This window comes from Zootermopsis nevadensis, unplaced genomic scaffold (genome assembly GCF_977971745.1).
Source record: "Zootermopsis nevadensis isolate Lab colony 2312 unplaced genomic scaffold, Znev_1.0 Znev_ptg000022l, whole genome shotgun sequence".
Lineage (NCBI taxonomy): Eukaryota > Metazoa > Arthropoda > Insecta > Blattodea > Termopsidae > Zootermopsis > Zootermopsis nevadensis.
Window position 1 is genome coordinate 14,368,310 of NW_028259154.1, and position 17,142 is coordinate 14,385,451.

The 17,142-nt window shown below is 37.6% G+C and overlaps 1 protein-coding gene and 1 long non-coding RNA gene across 2 annotated transcripts in view; one reads left to right on the forward strand and one right to left on the reverse strand.

Annotated features, from left to right (window-relative positions):
• The window catches only part of LOC110839745 (uncharacterized), a 276,902-nt gene that overhangs the window by 188,053 nt on the left and 71,707 nt on the right, over window positions 1-17,142 (reverse strand). The window lies entirely within an intron of this gene.
• LOC110839740 (uncharacterized) lies at window positions 7,150-14,725 on the forward strand. The gene is made up of 3 exons (XR_002546609.2): window positions 7,150-7,429; window positions 8,902-9,023; window positions 14,557-14,725. It is a non-coding gene; the product is annotated as an uncharacterized LOC110839740 (long non-coding RNA).

Sequence of the window (17,142 nt, forward strand, 5' to 3'; positions counted from 1 at the left end):
TCCTCCCAAAATACCAGTACCTTCGGAAGACTAAATCTTGTAATTCACACACGTTCAAACTGACAAGTAAAAGTAAATTATGACAGTAAAAAGTACTTTTAAGCATCGATATCTGTTTACGTTATTATTATTCAGTGTTCTGTCTTACGACAGGCCCATTGCTCTGCCTAAAAAGAGCTCTCCAGTTTTCCCTATTCTCAGCTTCTCGTTTTAATTCCTGAAACTTCATCTTCTTTCCTTGTTTCAGATCGTCAGTAGGCTGTATCCGTCTTCTTCCCAGTCCTCGCTTTCCTTCAACCTGGCCTTCGATGATATCACTCAGTAACCCATTCCTTCTCATAATATGTCCCAGCCAGTTAGCTTTCCTTCGTGTAATCGCCTGCAGAATGTTTCTTTGCTCGTTGACTCTCCTCAATACTTCTTCGTTGGTCACTCGATCCGTCCACTTGATCTTCTCTATTCTTCTCCAACACCACATTTCGAAACTCTCCAGGTATTTCTGTTCCTTCTTCCTGAGTGTCCAAGTCTCTGCTCCATACAGCGCGACACTCCCTACGTAACACTTCACTAGTTTCTTCTTCATCTCCAAGCCCAACTTGCTAATGAGAAGTATCCTTTTCTTGACGAAAGCTGCCTTGGCTATGGCTATCCTTGCTTTTACTTCCTTGGTGCATAGAGCATCCGTCGTGATTAAACTTCCCAAGTACTTGAAATGCTCCACATTCTCCAGCTGTTGGTTTCCAACTACAACGTTCAATGGTTCTGCTCTCGGTGCTATCCTGTTTACGTAGACAAGATTAAATACCCTAAGTATTGTAAACTGATATTCTAGTATGTAGAAACAGAAAACGCTCCTACATGGAGATGGGCACAGTATTAAGAGGCAAAAGCATATTATATCCCGAGAAAGGCTAGTACTTACGTAGAATAGCGTTCTCGGTTAGCAACACGTTCTGGTGATTGAGCAGTTCCGTTTCTAGCCACACAGCCCATTGCGGTTGTTGGGATATACGTAAACCTATTCTTGCGCTCAACACCATGCCAACAAATCAGCCACAGGAGTAAGATAACGGACTATCATACAGGCCCACAGAGGCAGCCAATGGGGCGTACAATACACGTCATGACATCAGGCTGACGCGAGAGGCGCTCGTAGTAACACGTTTTCTCTTCCTTGTTTAATAATAAACGTGCAGTAAGCAGCATATTATTCCGGTTGCTAGAGGATAATTTCGGACAAGCCTGTGCTGTGGGAGGACTCTGATGTCCCACACATGCAAATCAGGCGATCGTCACCTGCTGCAGGAGCCCACGCAACAGAATATTAAGATTTCTTTGTGTCATTTTACTCATCTCTCAAACCGACAACGTGAAAGGCATACTTTGTGGCCTTTCTCGCCCTATTCAAACACAACCTGACCAGTGTAGCGGGTTTGAAACCGGATACCGAAACTCTCCTGGACACAGTAAGAAAAACTGTGGGATTGTGGTGTTTGACAGACAAACGCGCACAAAGTAAGAACGAAGGAAGGTAGAAAGAAAGAGTGAACAAAGCAACAATGAAATACAGGCAGTAGAATAAACAAAAGAAATGGAGAAACAAAGAAAATTAAGAGAGGACTAAAATAGGGAAAGTTATACAGAAAGAAAGAAAGAAAGGATAAATAAATAAAATAACCAAAAACAGGGAAATGGGAAAAATAAAGAATGAGACTGTGTACGTAATTCTTGGTATACTGTAAATAGTAACAGTAAGTAATGTACATTTGCAGAAATTAAAGTTAAGATGCCGTGATTTACACGATAAGAATTCTTCTCAGCTCCGAACATCAATTAATAATGAGACCATTATTATCGCGGAGGAACTTCGAGCTAACGACCAAGGGCTCCATTCGTTCCGCACGACGACTGTGTGTATGACGACGGCAGATTCCGTGTTGCAAATTGGGGGAACCTGAGACATTAGTCAGACGTTCAGTCCGGTTCACACTGCGAAGAGAGTAAATTTATGGATAAACTCTTTTCTTTACTGTCGTAATGGGGCAAGACTGCGTCTCTCTGAAACTGGGGCTGTTGAGGGGGAATACTGTCAATCCTCCGAACATGGAGAAGGGACGAAATGATACTGACAGGGAAAACCAGAAGGTCTCGGAGACAGCTTGTCCCAACGATACTTTGGCTATCGCAAATCACACATGAGCTACTCTGGGTGCAAACCCAGGCCTCCGCGGTGAGGATTCGGAGACTAACGGCCTGAGCTATTGCACTGCTTTGGATAAATCCACACATTCGTCGATCCAATGTATCAATTCTACCAGAATTTGATCAATACTTAGCGATTTATAAAGTACACTACGACTAGTTTTTGCTTTTACATGATGACAGAAACACTGTCAGATTCCGAAACGTCGTGTTTTTCTTAACCAACAGATGATCGAAAACGTCCAAGAATGTATCACTTTGATAATACACCTTTATCTTCTAGGTCTACCGTCAAGACTTTATCAATCTGATTGCCTTTCCATCAGGAGACACCGAAGTGCATTTAATAAATTTCGCTATGTTGAGAAATTTTGCTTTTGACACTTACGCTTTATAACGTGAATACGTGCACTACCGTAACCTCACTATTGTTATTATTATTATTATTATTATTATAATATTGATACTGTTGTTGTTCTTGCTATTTTCATGAAAACTCTCAGTCCCAGTTGTCGGTTTTAAAAATCCTCTCTCTCTGCTGTGGTGTGCCACACAGGGAACTGCTCAGATACACGCTGTAGTTTCTCATAAAAGTCGTCCTTTGTATTATCAATTTTGACTTCAGCTGAAGCATGCGCACTCAAAACATTACATGAGCTACCCTTTCTATCAACCTGTATACAACATTCAGTCACCAACAAAACCTACCCTCTTATTAGCTGCTATGTTTCCTGTGTTTACGAAGAAGGCCTGTAACTCACCATTAGAATACTCATTTACATACAAAAGAGTATAGTCATCTGCTATTTTAGTTCAACCCCTATCCCGTGCGATCTGTTCTCCTACTAATTTATTATTGTAAATTTTTAAAACTATGGAATTTCAATTTATGTGTCCTGTAGAAACTCTTACCGTCCCAAGATCCAGAACTAGTGTCAATTTCTGTTGCTCAAAACGCCTAACTGTATTTCTACATGTACTAAACTGAAACTTGGCCCATACTTAACAGTCACACGCATCATAGGATTTATTTTAATTATAATATGTAGATGGATGAACGCCCTATCACTGTTTTACTTTCAGCACGGGAATGTTGCACTGAAATCCACACGCAGATTATTATACCAAGACATGAAATTGATCTAGAACATTAATCTAACCTTCAGGATGATAATTACTTCTGGTCCACGCCTCATCGTCAAAAGTCGCTGTTTCATTGTATTCAATTAACAAATGATCCCACTGGTATTAAAGCACTGCAAGATAAATTGTGATTCTCTGATGATTAATGAATATGAATGGTGGGGGTGGGCTATTAACACCGGACGCAGGATACCATTAATCGAGGTTATTAAGTCCATTCCGCAATAAAAACCAGTAGTCCTAATAATAATGACTGTTACTTTACTTTAATACATAAATCTCTATGGCGAAAGCGAAGATCCATAATGTCGTGAACAATTACTTTGTGAGGTTTGATTTCCATTTGTATAGATTCAAAGCGCATTTCCGTTTAAATATAACATCAGGTTTCTCTTCTCCAGGTTTGTAATTTTTCTCACATGATCATGTTGAATATATTTGTAATTATCTCTGTGAAAAATTTCAAATATCTGATTCCAATGTTTCATTATCCATCGACATCAAGCCGAAAGACAAAATAGGCCTAAATATACTGCGATAACAGTATGTAGTTCTACATTGATCACAAATGCCTACTTTAAAAGTTGAATATTTTCGAAGACCGATTGCCCTCATACACAAACTCCACCTTGAGAAACTGATAGTCACACACTTAATTCAAGATGAGCCAAGAAATTCCCCACTGTTTTTATGAAACCCGTATACGTACGATTCACACAACAATCCCTATTGGACGCTATTCAGATGCAGATGAATCCAGTCCACAACCTATCCTATTACTTTAAGTTATACTTTAATATTATCCTTCCGGAGTACACTCTCTTTACAGACATTTTAAAAGACCGCGAAAACTTCTGTGATAACACACATATCCAGTTCCATAGTTCCGGTTTAATTTATTTCGGCCGTAAAAATATTTCACATCTCAAACTACAAATCATTTCCATTATAGTAAGAGTGCGTATATTTTATTTCATAGAAAGACATGTTTTAGGATACATGGTCATAAATATGGCCCAGTGGATCTACAGGAGGATGAAGATGACCTGTGTGAACCCACCATACGTTTCATTGTCCCATACCGAAAGATGACCACAATATTTGCTGCATGAGAAACATAAGCTTCTGCATTGTAACCAAACGAACGCGAAGTTTGAGGCAGATTATTTTCATGGCGAAGGTAACTTGCTTTCCACGATATTCTAATATTAAATATGAGAACGAGGAAGACCGGTTCAAAAAATTATTTTCCCAGCATAAATATACTTGTATTTCAACGAATAATGTCATCTGTTGCGTGAACAGAATTTGTGTTTTGAAAGACTAAAAAAAAATATTAAGAAATATGGGTTGGAGGCTTACAACACCCAAGGAGAAAAAATGAATATATATTGTAGCCCTGCAAAACGTAAGTTTGAAACACACGTGAAACACAGACAGAATGATGCATGACCTTTAATAAAACATAACAGGCCTTATTAAAAGGCAAGCAGAATTAATAATAGTTCTGTAATCACATCCAGGTCGTTCGCCCCGTACTTCGCCATTATTCGAACTTCATATTATGGTTACCTAATGTTCCAAATGTAATTATATTCTGCTGACACAGGGCGACAATGTTCCAGATTGCTCACAGAGAGAGAAGCTAAAATGTAAGAGACTATATCGTATTCAAGCATAAAATATTTTACAGTTTTCATGTGATATATTTCACTCAACGGTGAATATTTTAGTGTAGCCAGCGTAACTCGTTCTGTGTCCTGGGATCAAGAAATAGCCGGGAGCTTGAATCCCTTCTCTATTGTTCTTTCGTTGAAGCGTAATGGGTACTGCATAGATGAAAAACTGATTCGCCGCCTCTAGTCTAAACTATAAACTACATAACACTGTCACAGGTTTTTGTGTGCATGCCCGATCAAAGCATACACAATTATAAGTTATTATTGATAAAAATATTGGAGTTACGTAAACAAATAGTTCTTAACTTTACGACATGCAGTAGTGTCCTTTTCGAGAAGCTGGTGAACAAGTTCATTTCATGGAACCTAAAGATTCATTCCTGGTCCTTCCCTGAACCAGATGATAAAATTCATATCATCACACACTTTTTTCTTTCAGATGTCTTAATATTACATTTCCATCCACACCGAGTTTTTTCTAAATTGTCTTTTCCCTAAGGTTTTCCGACTACAATTTGTTATAGTTTTAGTTCTCCATCTCATTCGCATTTATCTAAACTACTTTACTTTCTGCAATATTATAAACTTTCCGAATTTTGGCACCACACCTTATTCACACAAGGGGATGAGATGAAGTGGCCACTTTTTATATTAAGCAACATCCACTTCTTTTACGTCACTTACAGAAAGTGACTACTTTTCACTGCAAGTATGGAAGACGGGCAAGAGAAAAAATAAATAAATAAAACGCTCTAGAAACAGGATACTGCATTCTTTCATGTCGTGTTTCAACAATTCCAAGCTTGGTAAGTTCAGTAGCGTGAACAGATAATGTAACTTCTTTCTTTGCAGAACAGAGCTACATCATATCTGCATACCACGAAAGAAGACTCGGCCACCGGGGTAATTGATTGCTGCTTTAAATACTTCAGGACTCTTACCGTGAGAAAGGAACAGAGAATGAGGATGTTCAGGTCCTGAATACAAAACTGCAAGGGTCAATACATGTGATTATAGCACCCAGGCGTTTCAGTTCCACATTAATACTGCTTAGTGAAGAATAGAAGAAAGTACAGAAAGAAGATGATAAAGCTGAAAAAGAACGAATATCTTAAAAATATTTTGAAAACTGTGTCACCTTCATATCTTCATATTTCGTGATCATTATTGTCCCCTTCGTCTAAACTGTCGAAGAAAATAAAAGGTCCTTGTTTCTAACGAACTTAAGATTGCCAGTATTTCATGTGAATAAAAGACTTAACTGAGAATGAAGTTAACAGGAGGATAATAAAGTTAGAAAATAACGGACTCATAAATTTCTATCTTCACTAAACAAGCTTATTAGAGTAACTAAATTAAGGACGATGACATTGGCGGAACATTTGCACGCGTGGAGATAACAAGAAATATTTTAGTCGAAAAACCTGAAGGAGAGATAAAACTTTGGAGATCTGGACATAAGACGAGAGTAGGTGAAGTTAACATTTATCTTAAAGAAGAAGGGTTTGTGTTTATGGACAGGATTAAACTGGCTTTTTAACGACCAGTGGTGGACTACTACCAACACTGTAAAGAACGTTTAGATTGTATAAAAGAGAATAGTTCGCGTGAGACACTCAGGGAATACAAGTTAGGGCTGAGTACAACTTAACTCCTCCTTAGCAACAAATGCTTTCAATTCTTGTCTCCGGTAGAGAAGTATCAATAAGGAGAATGTGAGTGTCGTTTTTTACATATGCTAATCAAGTAGGCAACGCATTTCAACATAGGCACCGCCATCAGATCCTGTTTTCTCAGCATTAATATTAATGAAAACATATTTTTACATTACACTGATTCGCGTGCGATATTTATTAGATATCCTTACTTATGCTTGCGGCAAACGAACGAGAAAATACAGGGCTCTGTTACAAGAAGAAACATTTTATTAAATCGCTTCTCATCTTTAGAAATGGGTATTAATAGCTCACATGAAACAAGCGATACTATTTCCCTGGCACGTATCAAGCAAACAAGTAATCGGCAAGGCCTACGCTATGCAGTTTGTAGCGAAAGCAAGGTCAGGAAAGAATATAAGTAGGGGTGAACAAAGCAGATTATAACCAGACGTTACACAAGACTCTGGTTTTAAATCTTAGGTTTTTGAGTAAATCCGTCGGTACACAGTGGCTGGGTGGGACACAACGAGATTTCAACATTTTCGTGAAAGAAAAATTTCTCACATCTTTCGGTGAAGAAACGTCCAAGGAAGCTTTCAACTGGTGAGGAATAGATGAAAGGAAGATATGAAGATTTACCTGATGGATGTAGGTTGTGATCATGGGAGACGAGTGGAACTAGTTTTGTAACATGTCCAACGGTGGACTTTGGTATTGGTGGCGTTGAACCTTCGGGTGTATTAACAGGTAACTGTTAACAATTTAATAAACCGGTAATTTTTTACACAAAGTACAATGTAAGTAATGTTTCCTTCCAATTCATTTACAATCTTCTTGTTATTTCCCACTAAGTGATATACGGGTTACATCGAGCATGTTGGTTTGTGTTTGTAACGAAGCAGATTTGTGCTTAGGGAGTGACCGGTTACAATCTTGTTAGGTTTACCGACGAACCTGAAATGTTTTGTAGTTGTTTTATTAGTCAATGCGATTAATAGATGTTACCTAGACAATGTCCATGACCACTTCCTTTCACATCCTTACCTACACGTCGTCCATGAGTATTTGATTGTCTTCTAAACCAGATGAAAAGCCACAAGTAATGTAAGAATCGGTTATAATAAATCTGAACGCACCTGAGAACGCTTCGTTAAGCAAACAATAAATACGCTCTATTTTAAACGCGGTAAAAAATGAGCTATTGAAACGGTTATATTGACACATTCTTAAGTACTTAGAATTCCTGATTCGTATTCGGTGGGTCCTGATTGGATTATAGCGTCGGTCACTACTCTTTGTAAATTTCTCACGATTCGTTTTTCAGACAATGCAAACAATTTCTGGAATAGTACCTTAAAATCATTCAAGGCTGCCATATTCCTTATTTTTTTCGTTACTCATATCTCAGTCAACATTTCATATAACCTATACACTTAAAAGGCGTCTTTAAATAACTCTATAATAATAAACATAAGCTCTATCCACGATTAAAGAATGTTCGAACAACTCCAAACAACGAAACTTTTGCTGAATCATGTTTTGTAACTATAGTTTGTTCATCCCTGGATAAGGGTGTGCCCAGAAATTAATACTCCAGTGGTCGTATTATCAAAGCACTTACAGTTGCATATAAGTCTGTTATTGTTGTTATGACAGCAATCATTTTAGTTTGTAAAAAATAAATTACTCAGACACAATAATGAGGTGATCAACACACCTTGCGTGTGTTATTACCGTAATGCGTGGAGATGACATGTTGAAGAGACCCTGGGTAGCCGTCTATACTTCCAGAGTGGGTCAAATGGACTTGACAGGCTCCCACAAACCTGTCAGTGCATATGACTGTAACGACTTGTCACAGGAATTTCGGGGTCAAACCAAATTTATCCCTGACACCGCCTTACCTGAAGAGATCTGCCATAATTCCTTTCATTCCTGCCTGGTGGGCGAATGCAGAAATCAGATTCAGATAAATCGAAATACCACCGCCCCTACAACGGACTCCAGTACAGGATCACAAAGTGAACTAGTCGCAACATAACCTAGCCAATCTGTAAAACATATTACAATATGATCTAATTCGTTTCCTCTTTTCTCCGTTCCTTCTTTCCCCATCCCTTCTTCCTTCTTTTTTGATCTTCCACGCCCCTTCATTCTTGTCCTACGTTCTTTATTTATGCCTGTATAATTGTGTTCTTATTCTGGTTCTTATTTTAAAGGAAGTCTAAAAGAAAGGAAGAAAGTGTTTCTGCAACCAAGCTACATATCCAGCCAATTATAAATGCCTTCATTAAACTACGTTCATAATTCTATGAATATGAAGAAATTGTCAAGTTATGAGGTCAGTATTATTAATCGCATATTTAATTGCAAATATTTACTTCAACACTTGTTTATAAAATTTTAACATACCTATATGTTCCCTCTCAGTGTAAAATAAAATTATGAAGACTATATTTGACGTAACAAAGATTAATAAACGAATGTATTGCATAATAAAAACCTTCATGAACTGTGATTTTATTTTGACATTGTTAGGGCGTAACGATATTAACAAGAAATGCATACGAATTTATACATTTCTTTTCATAAGAACCTAATTTAAGGAGCCACTTGCCAAAAAAAGCTATTCGGATAGAAGAATTATATTAATGTGCATTTCTGATTGAGCTCTCGTGTGTCTTTCCCAATTCCCTCCAGGCGAATATCGACATATTCTCCATGGAATATTCCATGACACGTTTCTGCCCACTCCTATCTAATCATTCGATTAACACCCTGTTCGGATGTTAAGTAACACCTCGAATTTATACAATATGAGAGTATCCTGTGATCTTACCGGTGTATGAACCAGGTACTACTCCAGCTGAAGGTAGATGAGTCTGTCATACTGTCAAGTTCAATAAACATAACATTATCTCGATTGTATACGTATAGGTTCAAAATTCTTGAAAGGACATAAACCACTTTAGCTTCAAAGCGTTGACTATGGTAAGCCACTCTTTTTTGTTTAATTATTATGATCAGCAATAAACAGGGTGTTTAATTATAACTCTAGCGGCTGAATATGAATAATACCTGTTATAAAAGTGGAACACAAAGAACGTACCGAAAATTTGAATATGATAATAGTCTATCATTCTTTGCTTTCTACGGTAGCCACAGCGCAAACACTGCCATTGCAGGTTGCCAAGTAATATGATTACGGGGCAGATTCAAACAAGGTAACCTCCTCCTCAGATAGAGCAATGCTCTCCCAGTGAAACAAAGAACGTATTAATTACAGATATCAAGATCCTGAACTGTGGACAGGTGACTGACCGCCCGCCTCAAGGAATAATAAATATATGCTTGAGCCATCGGAATTTCAGATGCAATTTAAACATGTTTTCGATATGGGCTAGATTCGCGGGTTCCTCAGTCCGATTTAGATAGATTTGTACCCGGAAGGGATCTCTTTCGTATCTTTGCCGAATTATGGTTATTCAACCTGCGGTTTCTTTCTTTCCTTGTCTCAGATGTATCCGTTCTTTCATGTAGGCGTGACACTTGGTTTATTACCCTAATGGAAGAGTATAACGCAATTTGCAGTCGAGTGGTTAGCATTCCAACTTCTCAATAACCCACGTTCAAATCTATGCCAAAAGATTGCATACTTTGACAGAGTTTTTGTGGGTGTCCTCAGTCCCTCTGGCAAATGTTCTGACTACCTTAAATTATACTCCGATAGTTTCCTTCCATATCCTTTCCAATTCATTATTCACTAATTTCAGCTTATACCTCACAGTCTTATTTATACTCTGCGTAACTTCAGTTTTCTGAGCGAGTATTTGCTGTGAGATTCTAACGGTGTTTCGTGTGGTAATAAATTTCACTCTGATGATGGGGGCAGTAAGCACCTCTGAAATGTAGGTAAACTTCTACCAGACTACATGGCGTGACAACCTGAAATCTTAACTTGACTTTCCTTTGGATAAGAAAATGTATAGTTAAGTCAGCTTTCCTGGATTTATTGAACTAACCGACTGACAGTATACTACAGTTTTCTTGTGCAGCTGGTACTTACTCAGGTGGTCAGAATAGCATATTTTATAGAATTTAAACTTTCAGTACACCGTTATTAGACTCTAATTCATTTCACTTGATGTTGCTTCTAAATACAATTTAATAACGAGAAATCGGATTCCATGAAATACAGTAGATTTCTTTGTCGGCTAAGTTACTGTCAGTTTCTCAAGATCGCTTCTGTTTAATTCAGTTATTCGGTAATATAACTGGTAATTCAGAAGAGTAAAAATATTTATATGCATGAATGTATATCCAGTATTTCTGCATTCGTGAGGAACGTACAGAGAGGGCAATGAGCAACTGAAAACAGTGGTTCTGGGTGCCTATCCAAACTGCGTGTGCTGTGGTGTTGTGCTCCAGTTACCTGCCTGGAGGCAGTCAGTTCGCTGTGGGAGGAATGAGAGGCGCTGTGGTGTTAATTGTTCGGAATGTCGACTGTCAGGCTGCTACAGCAATCTATTGTGGTGACAGTGCGGGCAACAAGGAAACATGAGCTTCAAACCGATGTTCGTGAATATGATTACGGTTTTATATCAATAATGAAAATTTGCATCTTTAACTATTGCATAAAAATGATTAAGAAAAAGACGGCCTGTCACAAAACGGCCCACAACAAATAATTATTCCCGTTATGTACTAGAAGTTTCTTCGAGTATTTTTTTATAAATATTCATCTACAAAAGAATAGTTTTAATAAATATTCGAGTAGATCATGCAAAACCTTCTGTGTCAACACCCCACAATAGCTCATAATGATTTGTATAGCCTATAGGTCCTATTGTCTTTATTAAAATAAAGGCCCATTTAAATAAGAAAGAAAAGAAAGCATACATGAGAAGAAAGTGTATAAAGGAGGAAATAAAAATAGAGGAAAGAAAGATATAATAAAGGAATACGAAGAAATAAAGAAAAATGTTAGGATACAAAAGAAGGAAATAAGCAATAAATAAATAGAAATATAAAACAGTAACAAATAAAAATAAATGAAACAAGGAGAAAGAAAGTAAAGAAAAGGAGAACGAAAAAGACGTAAAAAAAGGAATGAAAGAAAGAAACCAGAACGAAATTTTTCCAGGTGTGGTCATCAAATTTTTCTAGTGCCTTCAAACACAAGAGGCAGGTTCGTCCGTCTTTAGAATTGAAGTCGAGAGAGAATTTCCCATTACCGTTAATGAACAGCAGCCAGAAGTAAAACACTATTTCAGAAACGTTAGCGTGTTACTAACATTTATACAAATGATAAGATTTCACCGAATGCACGTTGTCCCACCCATGCGCTTCGCTTTGCTGTTTACAAGAAAGTTTCCAAAGCTTGTATGCAAATGTTAGTGGCAAAACTATGTAGTCACACCAATCACAGTTTATCACAACCATTAAGAATGTGCGCTATGCTTGTTGGAATTTCCACAACCAATGATTTATACTTCTGCACTTACTGTGAATGCCGTATTTTGCTTGGTTACCAGCGCCATTCTTTATGTTAACTAAACCCCACGTGTGTGTTTAATTTTGGACTGAAGCCCACAGGGGACAAATCATGACGCCTTCATTTGCAAAATGCCAAGCACGTGGTCGATTTCTTGATTGGTAGGAAGAGGCAGATATTCGCTAGCCACTTTGGTTTGCTGCCACGTATTTTTACCGTTCTTCTATCAATTCAATAAATGTTGTTATATAATATTACTACACAATATTACTCAATTTCATATGCTTCTTTGTTCTGTTTTTCAATAAAAACGTCTTTAAGTAGGATTTTTCCCGCCATTCTTGACTGCCGAATTATTAGTCCGTTATATATTTGGGTTAACAGACCATTTATTTTTGCAGGACCCTTATGAATTGAATAATCACAGAGACTATGGTGCACGTACACAGACCTACAAACTTGCGAGTTCTTCACTCTGTTTTACGACAACCTCTCTTGGCTTCAACTGTGCCGCCATGACAGGCCGTATTATTGTAATTACGCTGTGGCAGACGACGGCACGACCCACTAAAGTGTCGAAGTCAGTGCGCTTGGCGGCAGGTGCGAGAAAAATGTGTAGTCTCATAACAACTCCGCTTTGATTTCAGTGTTAATCTCTTAAACCTCTTAATAATCTCAGGCAGCAACACAATAATTGATACAAATCTGCGGCACAGTGATTATAAACATTTTACAGAAATGCCTTAGAACCTCTTCGTTTGGTACTATCTTTTCCAATATTACGTAAATATTATTAAATCTGATTTGAAATATTTCATCCCTACTTCCCTTTCTCCTTAATTCCTTGCTTTCTTCTCTCCTGTCATCATTCTCTCCCTTCTCATTCTTGCCTATGTCTTTATTGTAACTTTTGCTTTTTTACCATTCTTATCTTCGTCTCTGGCTTCCTTGGCTCTCTTTCAATGCTTAAATTTCTTATCATTCCTGCGTTTCTTATCAATCTTATTTCTCTTAATGCTTGTTCTCGTAACATACTCATCTTTCTTACTATTTTTATAATGATAATCTTTCTTCTCATTCTCGTCTATGTCCTTTTCATTGTAGTTATAATTGTCTTGCTGTCATTCTTGTCCTTCAATTTAATATTTAAAAAAAGAATATCAAATAATAAGCCACTGATCATGCTACAGAAAGAGGAGACAAAGTAGCTCATGCCTCATCACAGGAGCACTTACACAAAGCCGTGCAGCAATTAAGCATCGCCAGGTTATGTAGCTCTCAGTGTAACAATAACAACAAACAAGACGACGACAGTCCATTGTTACTGCACGAAGCGCCTCGTCATGACGTGACACAGACTCAGAGGAAAAGTGATCTATATGCGATGTCTGTCAAGCGATATGAATTTTGCTTTGGCAAGTAGAAAGAAAACAATACTTTCTTAGTAAATTCTCAACCATACTTCAAAGTTAGAGGTTATACAGCGTCTATAAATTATCTTGAATTATAACTTATAGAAAGACATGGCCATATCCGACACATTCCCTGTGACGGCCTCAGAAAACCATAAACGCAGTTGGGGAAGAAACGTTTTCAGAACGATGCTCTAGCCACTATAATGAGTTACATGGATCGAATTCCAACAACGTATCATAATCAATATGAGAAAATTATTTAATAATCATTCAATTCATTTATTAAAGTTATAATAATAATACGTGGTTCATGTTTTCACTAAGCTAGTCAAGAAATGTCCCACCTACTTTTAACTTAAGTATAATTAAAGCGTCCACAAGATCCCGCCACAGGCCCCTGTCTTGATCCAAATTAAAGCAGCGCACATTCTCGCATCTCATTTCTTTATTATCAACTGGAATATTTATATTTATTCATTCCCGTGTTATTACTACCGTCACGTATTTACTTGGATGTCTTACACTCATCTACATGCAACAGTCGCTCATTATCAAAATTTGGAAAACTGGTCTACTGACTTAACGCCTTAACGCAATGGAAATGGCAACACTCTATTATACCAACATTATTAAAAACGTTAAATGGATCTATAAAAATAAATTATGATCTGTTAACATACGCATAGATCTGTCAAATAAATATGTATTCTAACAATAATACAAAACAGAGGAACATTCATAACATTTAGGACGTAACATAACGTTCCAGTAATCCCATATTTAATATTAATATTTCAATTATCATCTCATATACCACTTTTATTCGCATGTCTTGAATACTAAATACTATACTGCTTTATAAATATAAAACTCTTCAGATGCCCAAACAACTTGAAATCAATGGAAAACAGGCAATTAACTTGTTTCTCAACTTGTGACTGAAATTAGCTGACTTTTTTTTTCAGACAGCCACAAAAGACGACCTGAGATGAGCTCCTGGCTGCCTTACTGTTGCTCTTGGTACGTCGTCAGAATATCCATGTCCATCACTTCTTGGCATGAATAGACAATTTCCTTTAAACAACCGGTACAACTGATCTTATTTCAAACAATGCTACGGCTAATCAGCTTAAAAAATGTTAATCATCAATATAAATATAAATAAAATAAATAAAATGTAAAGGACAAAAATAAAAACTTTGGAATAAACTTAAAAAAACAGAAGGCTCTAGAAACGTTGCCGCTGATGCGTATAATCAAACGTTTATCAAATGTCCCACGTGGCATTCGCAGCCTTCCCACCTTCCTTCCCACTCCAAGCAACTATTCCTACAGGAATCATTTCGAGTGCAAAGTGAAAGCGACAAAGACAACGCCGAGTCGGAAATTACAGAGAGGAAAAGAGAGCTGTAATTGAAAGAATGTTTCTCTGGAACCCATGTTTTGATGTGTCCAAAGCACCTTCACGATTGTCCTGGAACTTTAATTAAGAACTGATGTTAATTTATTAGTAATCAAAATTTTATTTTATATTCTCGTTCCCAAATGCACGCATCTTCCAAAACCCAAAAAGAAAGAGTGGACAGGCAGGAGGGCAAAACTATATTTCTATTCAAGAAATTCTATAATGCATTAACGCTCTGAGAGAAATATATTCTTAAATTTATGTTCATGTACTGTTACGGCAATCAAATAAATAAGAGGATAAAATTTGATCATTTAACACAGCAGCAGTGGAATGTGGCCTCTCTCAACCGGAAGGAAGCCACAAGCGGAGAACAAACAACCGGTATATTGCTGTAAGACGTATAGTGGGATACAATGTGGGATGAATGTAAGACACACAGGTACAAGTGCAAGAACAATCCAGCACAGAAACATTACATTCAATCTTTTTGTTACACGAAACGAATCGAAAGGTTCAGACAATACGAGAATAAAAGGTGTCAGTGTAATTATGAAGTCACACTGAGAAACACTTAGTAAAGCCGACGTATGAAAAATTGCGCGCCACCCATGTCGACTTTCGTATCCCTGACAAAAGAGCATCAGTAACATGTCAACATCCTCGCGAACAAGTACGTCATGACAATAGCCGCATTCTGCGAGCAGACAAGATGGGAACATCCGTGACATTGAGTGGCAGAAGAATGATTGATTGAGTTGGTTACGTGAGGACAGAAATCCCTCCACAATATCGTTTCTTAACTTGTATCCAGTTCTGCCAACAGCGATATTTGGTTTTATGCACCCGCAAATTCTAGTTTGTACCCAAACTAAAGAATCTCTGGCTTTCTCAAAAAAGATATATATTTTGTCGGGACAGGATTAAACTGGCATCCGAAACCAGTTTTGTAGCTGTACAATCCTTCCACACATCTTAAGGAATTCAAACATGTAAAGTCTCACAACGCACTTTACTCTCCTCATAAAAACTTCTACCTTCTCTAAATGAATATTTAATATTCGTCTAAACCACAAAGACCCCAGTTAATCCGTCCCCAGGCAATCAACAATCAGATGTGTTAAGTTGTATCCAAAAGTATTTTATGCAAAACGTAAGCCTGTGTGTCTTTTATCACGTGCAGTGATTTTGCATTAATTGTGTAAATGTGTCGTGCAAACAATGAAGGAATGTACAGTGTGATACATTTACCGAAGTACGAAAACCATTCTCATCGGGACTCGAACCTAGGAATTTCTTGGCGTTATGGTAGTCGCTCCTGTAAAATCAAAAAAACTTTCGTCTTGGCACCGTTCTTCTATCGTGCTTAATTTTCAAGCTACAGAAAACGTCTCTATCGGGAATCGAACTCAAGGACAGGTTATCGAGGTTGTGGTTTGTGTTTCTGTAATCTCCTCGTCGATGCTAATAATTATGGTATTGACACCGTTCTACTGTCGTGGTTAGTTTTCGAGCTTCAGGGACACCCTGTGCCGAGAAATGAACTCAGGACATTTCTGGAGTTAATCCAGGCATAGATTCAGGGTTATGTTAAAATTAATATTTAAACAACAGGCTATGAGTGCATTTGCTGGATTCCAGCGGCTCAGGTTAGTAACTGGCAGCGAGCTCTTGTTAACACGCTAATCCGATTATAGAAAATCTGGGACTTCCTAAAGCACGTGAGCGATTGTCAACTTACAAAAGATTTGTTAAATCAGGAAGACTGCAAAATACGATGGTATAAATAACAATAATAGGCTACAAAACGGAAACGATTCATGTTTAGGTGGAGAGTAAAAGGCGAAATCAGTAACAACAATGGACAACGAAACGGAAATTTCAGTGACGCAAAACGTGAAACATTTTCTGCTTCCCATTGTTGTGTTTAGTTCAGTCGCAATTACGCAGTCGTAAAGATGAGTTCGTCTGTGGGAGGTTTGCAAATATTATCTTCTGTTTCTTTGATGGAGGCTGAAAAATGTTGCTGGAGAACAGTCTACTGTAAAAGAGTAAGTAGCCTTTGCCACATTAACCGTGCTCGTTCGCCTTTTTTTCCTGGCGTTAAATGAGTGGGTACTATCTCCCTTGTAGACCACCTGCAGTG